The 15,665-nt window shown below is 37.3% G+C and overlaps 1 non-coding gene and 1 pseudogene across 3 annotated transcripts; one reads left to right on the plus strand and one right to left on the minus strand.

Moving 5' to 3' along the window:
* Positions 1-427: 427 nt before the first annotated feature.
* LOC107638794 (O-fucosyltransferase 23) lies at positions 428-2,840 on the minus strand. Of its 3 annotated transcripts, none has more exons than XR_015881377.1 (2): positions 2,680-2,840; positions 428-2,129 (listed from the first exon to the last, which is right to left on the minus strand). It is a non-coding gene; the product is annotated as an O-fucosyltransferase 23 (transcript). The 3 variants fall into 3 exon arrangements; XR_015881375.1 differs by having other exon boundaries at positions 2,604-2,837; XR_015881376.1 differs by having other exon boundaries at positions 2,263-2,792.
* Positions 2,841-4,744: 1,904 nt separating this feature from the next.
* Positions 4,745-5,707, plus strand: LOC107635986 (large ribosomal subunit protein uL6-like; annotated as a pseudogene).
* Positions 5,708-15,665: the final 9,958 nt, after the last annotated feature.

The raw sequence follows: 15,665 nt of genomic DNA on the forward strand, positions 1-15,665 counted from the left end.
TGCAGACAGGTGCAGGTGTCTTCTCTCCGCCTTTTCATATTCTCACATGTGAACCCAACCAAACAACAAATATATATTACAAGAAAAATGTCACAAGTACATATAGCATGCACATATTACATACATTGAATATAAAGAATGCATCTTAATACAAAAACAAGTTACTAAATCAACTATTATCTAACAGTAAATAGAGTATAAATTGGCACAATATGTATGTTTTATATAAACAAATATGACTATTCTAAAAATGATAAAAATAAACAAAATAGCCCTCTTCAAGAGACTTTGATTGTTATCAATGGGTTGATATATGCAAAAATAAATTGTGTTACTTACCTAACTTAATTTAAATATTGAGGCCAAATCAAAATCTAATATGATGATCAGATGATATGGGTGTGTATAAAAGTCACAAAACTAGATGTTCAAAAAACATTCCTCAATGGACATTAAAAGTATGATGATTTACATAAAGAGAAACCATACCTCAATGTAAACAACTATATCCCATTGTTGTAAGTTGTAACCTCTTAACCATTCTTTCTTTCTTCTTGATGTGAGCTAATCAAACTCCACAAGAAGAAGGGCCTCTAATCTACTCTAAGAATTCTGAACATTTGCAACAGAAATTATACACAGCACTATCAACAAGAAATGTGGTTGGTGCCATAGCTGATTGCTTGAAGACTTGAATCAGACATATTTGTATTCCATTTCATAGGTCCATTTGATTCTTCTCCGGATGGTATATTGTAAGCATAAGAAGGCCATCTTGCATCATTTCCACACATGCTTGTGGCTCCAATTTTCATCATCTTCTGTGTTCTTTCAAGGACTATAAGGCTTGAAAATGTGGAGAAACTGTTTCCAACAAAGATATCAGCCCTCAAACACACTTCATAGTCGATTGCAGATTGAATTAGATATGGATACTTCTTATAAATTCCATCAACACCAAGTTTCTTCTTCTCAAAGGGAAGAATGCCTTCTCCCCAATGTTCTAATATGGAAGAATCATTAAGGAGCTTATCGGCTACCGCGAGATAAACAACGACCGGAGCCTTCAAACCGGCAATGTTCCTAACTCTTTCCATTATCTCTTCCCTGCTACTGCATATTTGGTTTGTGTTCAATCTCTGCTCTAATTTCTTGCAATGAATCATCCAATCAATTTCTATCCTCATGTGGACGGCAACATATGGCATAGGCCGAAATGAAGAACTCTCAGAAGCATTAATGCTTTCCCTTGCCTCTCTTCCAACTTCTCTAATCCTAGACACAACTCTATCTGCTTCTTCAGAAATCTTATCTACCAAATGCAAGCACTCGAAAACCTTTGCATAATCCTTCACAGGCCAATGATCATGCCACAAAAAGGGATTCTTCCCAACAATCCGAATTACCTCGTGGTCATCGATCGAGCCCTGGCTATGCTCCCTCAATTGTGATAAATCTCTTTCCAATGTCCACTTCCTTCCACTTCCTTTCTGCATTTCAAGGACTTTTGTTACATTTAACACATCCGAGTACTGGCCTAATTGAACAAAACCGCTGCAAATTGTGTTAAACGCGTTGAATTGGAACACTTTGTCAAAGGAAATTGGCTTTAAGAGGTCAATTTCTTTGTAAAACAAAGAGGCACTAAGGCTAGGCATCAAAAGAGTTCTATTCAGCATTCTAGCAGTAAGACAAGCCCTTGCAAATGCAATCTTCTGGTTGTTCAATCCCCACACAATCTGAGGAACTTCCAAGAACTTGTTTTTCCTAATTCCAAACTCAGAACCCAACAATGGAGGATGGTTGTTGCGGATATACACAATGTTGGTCCATTCAATCCCATCAAAACTAGGGAAGGAAGGAAAGAGAAGTAATCTAAGAATCAAAACAGTAACAAACAATACCATGCATTTGCAAGTAACTGAATTTGCAGTACCACCAAAGAACTTCAACAACACTTCCATGTAAGACTCAACTTTCTCCCATGCAAAAGCACCAACAACTTTGTCTTGAAAATTCAGAACTCAGTACAATAGCATCACTAACAAAAGGAACAAACGTCAATGCAGAAAATCCATGCATGCACATAATAAGCAGAGCAAGATCCAATTTTGAAAGTCTCCCACAACCTGAAAGAGTGATGCAGAAGGAGTAATGAGAAAAAAAAGTGACAAAACAAATTATACAAAAATTCATCAGAATCAGCTCAAAAACTATGTAATTGTAATGTGAAAGATTAGATTTTTATATTCATGGCGATACCTTCAATGTTCAAAACCTTGTGTCACTGTAATTACTTTCAAAAAAAGAAAAAAGGGAAAAAGAAAACTAGAACAATTCAGAATACACCGAAGTAATGTGACACATGTGAATCTATATATCTATGACAAAAACACCATCATGTCATATCCCTATCAGAACCCAGAATTCTAAGCAGTTAGTGGAAGAAACAAACAAGATATACTAACAATAAGAACGTGTCCAATGGCAAACGCTATGAACACGACGATAAAAACAACAAAGAAGATTTATTGAGGATTCTGTTTTGTAGCAGAGCCATAATAGCGTTTGCATGTTGACTTTTTCTTTTCTTTCCATTTTACCTTATTAAAAGGATTATGAGAGAAACCCAGAAAAGGAAGAGGGAGAATGAGTTATGATCGATGAAAAAGGAAGCACCTTGTTACAAAGAAGAGGAAGAGTGAAGATGGGGTTAGAGAAAAAGAATGGATAATAGGGAACAGAGGAGAGGGACCAAAAAAAAGGTATCACAGAAGAAGGAATTGAAAGAGATGAATAAAGCTTTCGGCGTTTCATGGAATATACAAAAATATTATATTATTAAAATGAGTATAAACTCTTTTTGGGGTTTTGAAAGAATAAAAAACAAAACTTTTAACAAAAAAAAGTAAATAAATAAATAAAAGAATGAGAATAAGAGCAAGGAAAATGACAACAGAGATTTGACGCAGCAAGTTCAGAGAGAAATGGCTTTGCTGCACGCACTCTAAATAATATTGGAAAAAAAAGATTCTCAAAAAATGAAATATCAGTCAAATAAAAAAAAAGCTAGTTTTAATTATTATTATTATTATTATTATTATTATTATTATTATTATTATTATTATTATTATTATTAATTTGCCATATTTATAATATAAATCTTATTATTTTAGTTTAAAATAGATAAAATATCACCTTTTTTTTATTTTATTTGAATAATCTTGTCTCTCTACATTGTGTCCACTTCATATGGCTAATCACCAATTCATCCTAAATATAATAAACAAAGGAATCAATTTTATTCTTATCTATTCTAAAAATTGCAAATTTTCCCTTTAAAAAATGTGATTTTTATTAACCCTATTAAAACTTTTTTTCTCATATTTATTATTATAAAACTTGAGTTTAGTTTTAATACACTTATAATATAACAATAATTTACATAGTCAAGAATTTTAAAATGATATATAGATATAAGAATACGATAATGATAAACAAACCATAATAATATTATCATGTGAATAAATTTATAAATAATTTAAATAAATAAAATTAAATAGAAAAATAAAAAATTATGATATTGTAAAAATTTGTTACATATATTATAAAAAAAAAATTAAAACAACCCAACATTTAAACTGTTTTATTTTAACTAATAATAGTCAATTTTATATTTCAATTTTAAAATTAAAATTTTTTGTCTAAATTATATATAAGCCTTATTAATGTACAAGTCAAGAAGCAACAATAACAAAAACCAGTTTCCGTTGTTAACAGAAATTCTATTACAAAACTATTATATCACTTACTTAGTTTTTTAGTTATTATGTGGCATATATAAAATAGAGTTCTTAGTATATGAAAAACAAATTCTGATTTCAAAATACATTTCAATGAATATTTCTGATATCCTTCTCTAAAATTCCATCGTATCTCTTGTTTTCGTTCATGGTATCAGAGCTTTAGCGCTTTGATGGCTGCATTCATACCATTTCAAGCTTCATCTTCTTATTTTTCGAATACGTTCTCTACTCCTGTATTAGACAAATTGATAGAAATATCTTCGAATACGTTCTCTGCTCCTTTTGCCTTTAGTGCTGACTAAGACTCTTATTCCCTTTGGCATAAACACCTTGGGCATTGTAATTCAAAGATTGTTATGACTGTTATGAAAGAATGTAACATACCAATTTAAAAAAAATTGTTATAAAAATGATTTTTTTTAAATATAACTTTTTTTCTAAATAATCACATAAAATAATATTTAAAAACAAATATAAACAAACAATTATTAAGAGCACAATTGTTATTCTTAATTAACAAAATCAAATATGTTAAAATAAGAATAAGTTTATACCTCTAGTAATTCTGAAATATGTATAACAAAATTATTTAGGAGAGAAAATATATATACACATTACACATAAAATTAAAATGATAGTAAAACTCGGCACTTAGTTGTTATATTGGTTCTAAAATAGAGAGAAAAAAAAATTACACTAGACAGTAAGTTACATATTATTTCGAATGTTAGATAGAATTTGTCAATTTTGTATAATATTTGGAAAACTTGTTTTTAAACTCTGACGGCCTAAGACCAATACAATTCAACTTAAGAAATTCGTTGGAAGGGTTAGCAGCAGAGATACATAGAAGCTCTTGGGTTTTGCGTTTTGCATTGTGGGAGAAGAAAGAAATCACATACAGAGTTGCAAGGAAGAGAGAAAACCCTACTAAAAAAATGAAGACCATGAACGTTCCCAAAGGCGTGTGCATCAAGGTTCACGCTAAGGTCCCATGGAAAGCTTGTTCGTGATTTCAAGCACCTCAACCTCGATTTCCAGCTCATCAAGGACGACAATGCCCAGAAGAAGCTTAAGATCGACGCTTGGTTTGGCTCTCGCAAGACCTCTGCCGCCATCCGCACTGCCCTCAGCCAGAACTTCATCACTGGCGTTACTAAGGGATACCGTTATAAGAGGAGGTTCGTCTATGCTCACTTTCCGATTAACGCCAGCATCTCCAACAACAACTCCTCCATCGAGATCCGCAACTTCCTTGACGAAGAGAAGGTTAATGTTTCCCTCCCTCCTTCTATTTGATCTTTTTTTCTAATTTCAGATCACAATAGGAAAATGAAGTAGGTTTTCTAATCTTGCAGTATGAGGTAAACTCTGATGTTATTATTTTAGTTCCTTAGTTATTGAACTATTCATGAGGTTCGCCAGCATGTTGTGTGCTGAATAATGCATTAATAGATTTTTTTAATTTTACTTTGATGACATATTAAATTGTTCATTAAGTTTACCAACTTGTTGTGTGCTGTGTTAATGTGTTCATAGTTTTTTTTTTTTTTTCAACTTTGTTTTAGTGATTAAGTATATTGCAGTTATTTTAATTTCTGAGATATTGAACTGTTTATAATGTATTGGTAGGTGAGGAAGGTGAACATGTTTGAGGGAATGTCTTTGCTTAAAGATAAGCTCGTTTTGGATGGAAATGACATTGAGCTTGTATCAAGGTTTCTCCTTTATTATTCACTCATAAACTGTCAAACAGTTTATTTTTCGTTGTTGTCTAGATTCTAATTGTAAGTTTTCTTTTTCTATTGATTTATCAGAGATACCATGTGAAAAACAAGGATATTAGGAAGTTCTTTGACGGTATCTATGTCAACGAGAAGGGAACAATAGCTGAAGAGTAGATGATAAAAGATGAGCTCGGCACTTAGTTGTTATATTGTTTTTAAAATAGAAAAAAAAAATGATAATTTACACCAGAAGATTTTCACCATGTTTTATAAGGTGGCATCATTAAATATACATGTGTGAGTAGTTGAAATACATATTATTCTTGCTTTTTTTTTTTTTCTTGTTGGACATAGGCCAAGATCTACAAATGGATCCCATGTTATTCTTGCTTTGAATTAATACTAGTGAATGAGTTAAAAATTACATAATACGTGCATAATGGTTTATTAACATCTTGCATTATATAAATAGAAGGAAAAAAACTACATGAAAATAAGAATGGTACCATGCCTAGTAAAAAACATGAATAAATGGATTAAAGATTAGTCAACATGATGAAATAGTTCTGATCAATAGATATATTGACCATATATATTACAAACAAAAAATCTGAACTTTTAAACTTTATCCAAAATATTAGAGGAAAATTATAATTAATTTTAGAAAAAAATTCATAAATAAAAAAATAATAAGGTGAATTACAATTAATTTTAGAGAAAAAATTATAAATAAAAAATAGTGAAAAGAAATAAATAAACATAAAGATAAAATTGTTATGATAAAATTATTTGGACATAAAAATTAGATGAGGATTAAAGTCCTGATAGTAGTAAGTGGTTAAATAATATTATCCATGAAAAAGAACCTAATGAAAAAGATGATTGACCAATAGAACTAAAATTAAAGAATTAAATTTATGACAAAAAATGATCATATTAAATGAAAAAAATATATTAATGATCAAAATTTAAAACTTAAATTATAAAATGTCAAAATAAATAGTTAATTAAAATTTTAATATGAAAACTAAACATGATGTAATATATAATAGCAATGAGAAAATTAAAAAGTATATATATATATATATTTAATTTGGAAATTAGAATGAACAAATTGATATATCCTGTGAATGAGTCAATTATAAATAATTAAATACAATAAAAATGAAATCATGTGATTTAGTTAAAAATTTACATCAACATTTTAATATTGTCTTTGTAATGTATACGTTTCAGAAGAAAAATCAAAATATGGAATAACCCAAGTAAAAAAAAAAACAATTAAGGTATAAAAAATAAAAATGTGATATGTAATAACATATTTTGATTATTGTAAAGTGTTCGTACCTTAACTCAAAATATAAGTCAGGCCCAATTAAGACAAGAGGCCCAATTTCAAAGGTTGGTCTTCACTGTGTATCCGACCTCCACTAAGAAGTCGGGGTCGACACCAGCAAGCAGTCAGCACTTATCCAAGTGAATAACTGCCTCCTTAAATTTCTCACCTATTGCTAGAAGAGAGATCCCAACAACCCTAAGATAAAGAGACAGTTATCCACCATCAGAAGTGGAACTACTTCAGCGGTGGTTATTGGTTCATTCCCTATAAATATACTGATACACTCAGATAAAACTAAGTTCTAATACACTTAAACCTGCTAAGGCCCTTGCTGACTTAGGCATTGGAGTGTCTTTGCAGGTACTACCCCCCATTTCTTCAAACGCACACACAACTCGGACGGCGGTCCCTAGACGTGCATCCAGTCGGAGACCACCTCCCTCTAGCATTTGGGCTTCTCATTCGAGCCCAACTCTCCGATTCTAGGTAAGCCTCGGAACATTAACGCTGTTGCCGGGGACCTGGATGATCAACCAACAATGGCAGACGACCAACAAGAAGATAGGCACACCGTATCGGAGTCTGAGCAAGAACACCAAGACACGGTCAACAACGATAGGGCAATAATATCCCTATGAGGAATGGGGGGACAGCATCGCGAAGGTCCCTCCAACACCCAGGGATAAAAAAGGATTCCCTCTGAGGTTCATCAGCCTGGAAAAGATGGGCAACCTCACTCAGCTAACTTAATAGGGTTACTACATGGCCACCAAGGTCGACTCAAGCAACTAAAGTAAGAGCTGGAATGACAGCGTGAGGCGGAGCGAAGCCTGAGGAGAGAGATCGAACGAAGAAGAGAGCTTGAAGAAAAGCTCTCAAGGCTGGAATCCAACCTCCGAAATAAGGATTCCCATAGAGATCGAGAAGACACCCCGCTAGGAGAAGAGGACCCATTCATTGAAGATATCATGAGGGCTAAAGTTCCCAGAAACTTTAAAAGCTTTGATATGGACCTGTATGACGGGACGACTGATCCGAAGCACAACCTCAGTAATTTCAAAAGTCAGATGTACTTAGCCGACACATCGGACGCCACTCGCTATAAGGCTTTTCCGACGACCCTAACAAGGGTGGCCATGAAGTGGTTTGACGGTCTTCCCCCAAGGTCGGTAACCTACTTCGATGATCTCTCGTGCAAGTTCCTCGTGTGATTTTCAATTCAAAAAGACAAGGTCAAGCACGCTCCTAGCTTGCTCGGAGTAAAATAGGAGGTCGGAGAACCCTTGAGAGACTATATGGAGATGTTTAACAAAGTGTGCTTGGAAATCTAAGATTTACCTACTGAAGCAGTAATAACGGGTCTCGTTAATGGACTCCGAGAAGGACCCTTCTCCCAGTCCATCTAAAAAAGACACCCGACTTCCTTGAGTGATGTACAGGAACGAGCTGAAAATTACATCAATATGAAAGAAAACGGCAGGTTACGAGAACCTAACTGGAGACTAGGGCATCCCAACCAATCAAAAGAAAAAGAGAGGGAACCCAAGAAAAAGGAAAAAATCGGGTTTGAAAGGCCCAGAAGATATCATTCCTACACTCTCCTACGAGTTTCCCTGGTTGATGTTTACAGGAAAATTTGCCATACTAAAAAGCTACCTCCTCCGCGACCAATCAAGAACAAAAAAGGGGGGAGGGGGAGCCGCAATGAATACTGTGAGTACCATAAGTTGTATGGACATTCCACTAATGATTGCTACGACCTGAAAAATGTGATAGAAAAACTGGCCAGAGAAGGTCGGTTAAACAGATATCTCATGAAAAGGTCGGACAATCATCGGAAGATAAAAAGAGACGATGAAGGTCACGGGCGAAGAAGTCCGCCCCCCACAAACCCCCGAACGACATATCATATGATATCGGGAGGCTTCGCAGGAGGAGGGGTGACCAAATCATCTCGAAAAAGACATCTGAAAGAAGTTTACCAAGTTGGGAATGAAGGACCCGACCTCCCAACTATTTCCTTCACCAAAGAACTCTGGTGGACTAAGAAAGCTCCGCGGACATCCTGTTCAAATCAGCATTTGATAAGTTGGGATTGGACGAGAAAGAGTTAAGAGCCTACCCTGACACCCTCTTTAGGTTAGGAGACACTCCCATTAAGCCACTGGGCTTCATCTCCCTGCACACTACTTTTGGAAAGGGGACGAAATCCAAGACCTTGAACATCGACTTCATTGTCGTCGATGTAGCTTTTGCATACAACGCCTTGATAGGCAGAACAACCCTAAATCAGCTTGGAGCGGTGGTTTCTACCCGCCACCTTTGCATGAAGTTCCCAACACAAGAAGGGATTGCCACCATCAGAGGAGATCAGAAGTTGGCAAGAAAGTGCTATAATGAAAGCCTTAACCTGAGAGGTAAAGGCAAAGAAGTCAACACCATAGAACTCAGAGGAGTCCGAGTTAAAGAAGAGCTACGACCACAGCCTGGAGGAAAGATTGAAGAAGTGCAGATCGGGCAAGAGATTGGAAAGAATACCAACATAAGAGCTAGTCTAGCGGAAGGGTTGAAGCAGAAGCAGACACAGCTCCTACAATAAAATTCCGATCTCTTCGCCTAGAAAGCTTCCGATATGCCTGGAATAGATCCCGAACTCATGTCACACATATTGGTTGTTCATCCGGGATCCTGACCTATTCGACAAAAAAGGCGGAAGCTAGGACCTGAGCGAGTTCAAGTTGTCGAAGAGCAAATACAAGCCCTACTGGAAGCAGGTTTTATCAGAGAAGTCAAATACCCGACCTGGTTGGCAAATGTGGTGCTGGTTAAGAAATAGAATGGCAAATGGAGGATGTGTGTCGACTACACGGACTTTAACAAGGCATGTCCAAAAGATCTCTATCCTCTACCAAATATTGATACCCTAGTGGACTCCAGCTTGGGGTACCAATACTTGTCATTCATGGATGCTTACTCAGGGTATCACCAAATTCTGATGTATAAACCAGACCAAGAGAAGACGTCATTCATCACGCCAAGAGCAAATTATTGCTACATGGTCATGCCGTTTGGATTAAAAAAATGCAGGGGCTACCTATCAAAGGCTGATGAACAAGATGTTTGCACCTCATTTAGGAGAGTTAATGGAGGTGTATGTAGACGACATGCTGGTGAAAACCAAGGATGACAACAGCCTCCTGGACGACCTCTCGAAAGTCTTCGACACCATAAGAGCACACGGGATGAGATTAAATCCCGACAAGTGCACCTTTGCAGTGGAGGCTGGAAAATTTCTAGGATTCATGCTAACACAAAGGGGGATTGAAGCTAACCCCAACAAGTGTAGAGCGGTCCTGGAAATGAAGATCCCGACCTGCTTAAAGGAAGTCCAGCAGTTGAATGGCCGACTTGCAGCTTTATCCAGGTTCTTGGCAAGATTAGCATTAAGATCCTTGCCACTTTTTTTCCTACTAAGTAAAGGATGCCAGTTCGAATGGACTCCTGAATGCGAGAAGGCATTCCAAGAGTTCAAAAGGTACCTGAGTCAACCTCCAATTCTTACCTGCCCAAAAGCGGGTGAAGAACTCGTGTTATACTTAGCTATTGCAGAGTAGATCGTGGCGTCAACTTTGATACGAGAAGATGAGATTGGACAGAATCCTATCTACTTCACAAGCAAGGTGTTGCAAGGCCCCGAACTAAATATTAAAAACTTGAAAAGTTCGCATACGCCTTGATAATAGCATCCAAAAGGCTTCAGCCTTATTTTCAATCTCATACCATAAAAGTTCGGACGAACCAGCCCATGAAGCAAATCCTTCAGAAAATAAATGTTGCGGGCAGAATGCTTCAATGGGCTATAGAGCTATCCAAGTTCGACTTGAAGTACGAAACTTGAACAACCATCAAAGCCCAATACCTCACCGACTTTGTGGCCGAATACGCAGGAGACCAAGAGGAGACCTCCAATACCTGGGAGTTGTACGTGGATGGTTTCTCCAACAAAGTCGGAAGTGGTGCAGGCATAATACTGGCTATCCTAGAAGGAACTCAAATAGAAGTCTCCTTGAAATTTGAGTTTCCAGCCTCCAACAATCAAGCAGAATATGAAGTTCTGATTGCTGGACTAAAGTTAGCTAAAGAAGTCGGAGCAACCAAAGTAGTCGTCTTCAGCAACTCTCAAGTCGTGACTTCTCAAATTAACGGAGAGTACCAGGCTAAAGACCCAAACATAAAAAGGTACTTAGAAAAAACTATGGAGTGTCTTGGGCAATTCCCTGAAACCAAGGTCAGGCATATAACTCGGAATCTCAATAGCAGAGCAGACGCCCTTTCCAAGTTGGCAAGTACCAAGCCTGGTGGAAATAATAAGAGCCTGATCTAAGAAACTCTACAAGAACTTTTAGTCACCAAGGTAGACACCAAGCTAGATGTCTTAGAAGTTTCCGGATTAAACCTTGGTTGGATGACTCCCCTAATCGAATACTTAAAATTTGACATCTTACAGGGGGAACAAAAAGAAGCGAAGAAGATTCGGAGGGAAGCACAGAACTACACACTGGTGAAAAATGTCCTCTACAGAAGAGGAATATCGACACCATTATTAAAGTGTGTTTCAACTTCTAAGACAGAAGAAGTGCTGGACGAAGTGCACAATGGTATCTGCGAAAATAATCTCGGGGCAAGATCCTTAGCTGGAAAGTTTATTCAAGCTGGATTCTTCTGGCCGACCTTACAAAAAGATGCCACCGACTTTGTGAGAAAGTGTCAACCATGCCAGATGCATGCCAACTTTCATGTCGCTCCCTCAGAAGAGCTAATTAGTATATATTCTCCATGGCCTTTTGCAAAATGGGAATTTGACCTACTCGTACCTTTTTCTCAAGCACCTGGACAAGTTAAATATCTCATAGTGGGAGTAGATTATTTTACGAAGTGGATTGAAGCAGAGCCTTTAGCAACCATCACAGCACAGAGAAGTCGGAAGTTTCTTTATAGGAATATCATTACTAGGTTTGGAGTCCCACACTCCATCACCACAGATAATGGTACCCAATTTACCGACTCCACCTTCAGAAACCTGGTGGCCAGCTTGAAAATTAAATACCAATTCACTTTGGTAGAACATCCCCAAGCAAATGGACAAACCGAAGCTACTAACAAATTTATTTTAACAAGACTTAAGAAAAGACTTCAAGAAGCAAAAGGAGCTTGGGCTGAAGAACTCCCTCAAGTATTGTGGGCCTACCGAACTACACCTCATTCTACTACTGGAGAGACACCCTTTCGACTCGCCTATAGCATAGAAGTGATCCCTATAGAGATAAATGAGGTAAGTCCAAGGGTGAGATTCAACGACGAGGTCGACAACATTCAAGCTCACAAGGAAGAACTCGAATTGCTCCCCGAAGCCCGAGAACAAGCTCAGATAAGAGAAGTAGTGTTGAAGCAAAGGATGACGAATAGATACAACAAAAAGGTCATTCGAAGAAGCTTCGCCACAGATGACTTGGTTCTGATAAAAAATGACATCGGCACAAATAAGTCGGGCGAAGGGAAGTTCGCTGCAAATTGGAAAGGGCCCTACAAGATTATTGAGGTCTTAGGAAAAGGGTATTATAAGGTGTCCGATCTAGAGGGGTTAGAGCTTCCCAGATCATGTCACGTCTGCAATATGAAGAGATATTACAGCTAGAAGTGAACCTCGCTCCTTGATGTACTATTTTTTCCGACTTCATGGTTTTTTTCCAAAGAAGGGTTTTCCTGGAGGGGGTTTTAACGAGGCATCATAGCGAGGGCTAGGGGGTAGAATTTCCAAACCCTTAGTAGCAAAAGCGTCCTTGAAATTCCATACTACATTCAACAATAATATCTCTCTTTACATTATCCTCTTACCATTCTCTTTAAAATTTTTATTTATCATTACTACGATACGTACTGACTTAAGCTCGAAAAAATGCAAAAATCTGTTGACCGGCCTATATGGTCAGCAAGATAAAGTGATGAGGTACAAGTCAGTGTAAAGAGGTTATAAAAGTCGATCATAATAAGCTCGGACATATCATAGCTAACGACTTGCAAGTGGGAAAGCCCGAGCCGAATAAAATGCATTGCAAGAATAACCTAAGTTATGTAGACGATTCAATAGGCATAGTAAAATTGAACGTACGAGGTCAAAATAATGGAAAACAAAGAGAGGCGAGAATTCCTCAGGGAATCAATGATAAGAGTTCTTCACATAGTCGAAACTTTCAGCCCAAAGATCAAAACCAAAGTTCTTTACGAAACCTTGCAAAAAACCTTTGCCAAAATTATTCAAAATAAGTTTTCTTGAAGAAACTTTACAGAGCGGTAAAAAGCGTTTTCCCTTAGAAAACGTTCGACCTCTCTCAAAAAGATTTTAAGAAAAGCTGAGTTTGATCAAGCAGCAAAAAGCAACAAACATGCATGATAAAAATAAACCACTTTGTTAAAAGGCCTTATCCAAAAAAGGCAAAAAATGACAAATTGTTGTTAAGACGCTATGAAAAAGGAACAAATGTCACAAACCTTCAACACAAAGAAATAAATATACAGAGTTTATAAAAAGGACCCACAAGTCGGGCCTTAATAGCTTCAAACTACTTAGGATCAAGAGGAGGAATGGAATCATCCCCAGGAGGGGAGGTCGGAACTCCAGCCGTGGAAGTCAGAGGGGTTGGAGGGATCTCTTCGGCGTTAGGAGCTGGAATCACCTCAGGAGTAGCCAAAGAAGACGGCATATCAACTTCACGAGAAGGGGACTCTATTACGCGCTGCCCCACCATCTTCAGCTCGGAATCTGTAGCAGGACAAGCAGGAAAAACCAAGGTTGCGAGAACCGGACCGGTCATTAAACCGGTCGAGTAACTGGTTTAATGGTTTAATGGTCCAACCGGAGTCGAACCGTGGTTGAACTGGTTTAGTTAAATATACAGTAAAATTATAAAAAAAATTCAATATATAATAACAATAAACTGTTTTCTTAATAGCAGAAGATTTGATAACCAAACATTTGTTCCTTGGTCTTATTCATAAGACCATCTTAATTTTTAGATTCATTGAACAATACATTGGCACCGCAATTGATTGTTACAGCTTCCATATGCAGCAAGCATAAGGAGGAACTATTAAATGGAGGATGTCTCTGTCTCCAATAAAACCATGTCAAATATTATCACAGTTATCGTTTCTTTTAAACAAGAGAGGCAGCAAGAATTAAAAAGTAAATAAATAAAGTATTAGAAACTCGAATTTAGAAACTAATTTATGCTAGATGACGAAATTATCATGAGCCAACAACAATATTAGTCCCTTCCCAACCTAACCAGAGACTCCAAAATTTGATTAAGAAAAGAAATAAAAATAATAATAAAATTTATTTATTCCCAATTGTAGCTATATGACAAACATTACTTTCACATCTCAAAATTCAGAAATTACAGCAAAATTCATAATAATAAACCTCTGCCATTATAGCAAAATTTAGAATTACAGTCATTCAGAATCTAAAATTATATTAAAATTTTATTCAGCATTCAAAATCCCAAAATTGAAAAACCAGTACAACAGCCATTACATATAATTAACCAAATAATCCAAAATTGAATTACATACAGCAGCCATTAGAAACAGAACTCTGCATCAATCCATATAACTAACCAAATAAAGAACTCTGTATCAATTGATATAGTTCATTAACAAAATTAAAAAAATTAGTTGAAAAAACCAGTACAACTCAAACGACCAGACGAGAGAAGCTTCGGAGATGAGATGCCCAAACGTTGACAGAGAAGCTTACCAGATGAGCAGACGACGCGGACCACGGAAGCTTCGGAGATCAGATGCCCAAACGACCAGATGAAGCCGATGACGCCGCCCGTTGGAGGTCCTTCTGCCCAGTGACAGCAGCTCTGATGTGGTGTCGATTGTGGTAGACTGGGAGGGATGGTCGCATTCGTTGGAGTTGGATGAACTGAAGGAGATTGGAACTTTGAAGTGAAATTAGGGTTGAGGTTTGGTGGCTGCTGAGTGACTCTCGTAGTTTGTATAAGGGGTTAGGTAATTGGGTTACGGGTCAGCTATGCGGGTAAGTGGGTTGGGCTCATTTTTTTTTCTTTTGTGCGTCAAAACGGCACCGTTTTCGGTCTTTAGTTAAAAACCGGTGCTGTTAAAAACCCGGCCGGTTCGGCCGGTTCACCGGTTAACCACCGGTTCGACCGGTTTTTTACCAGTTTTTTGCAGGGCGATTTTGAAGGTCAACCGGACTGGCCTGGTAACCGGTTTCCGGTTAACCCGGTTGAACCGTCCGGTCCGGTTCGGTTTTCAGAACATTGGGAAAAACAATGGCGCCGTCAACGACAACTTTGTCAGGATGCAAAGGAGATAGATCCAAGTCGGGAGCCAGAACCCAAACTTACTCCTTCAGCACCTCAAATAACACCTCAGTACCTTCCGCCACAGACTTCTCCAGGTCCTGGTATCCCTCCCTAAGCCTGTCTAGCTCCTCATTCAATTCAATTTTATCTGCAAAAAGGCGAACATAATTCTGTTCGGCCTTCTCCTTCAAACCCTCCGCCATGACATACTGGCCCTTCAGCTTCCTCTCCTGCTCCCGGGCCTGAACAAGCTCTTCCTTCATCTTATTGTTTTCCTCCCGCAGCCTCCTCTCATCCTCTTGATACATGGCAATCCTCCGTTAGAGATCCTCCAAAGATTTTTGGGTAGTGCTCAAAGGAGTTTTGTCAAAAATATCAAGAAGGGAGGTGCAGACCC

The sequence above is a fragment of the Arachis ipaensis genome, chromosome B4, assembly GCF_059453495.1.
Source record: "Arachis ipaensis isolate K30076 ecotype BB chromosome B4, ASM5945349v1, whole genome shotgun sequence".
Lineage (NCBI taxonomy): Eukaryota > Viridiplantae > Streptophyta > Magnoliopsida > Fabales > Fabaceae > Arachis > Arachis ipaensis.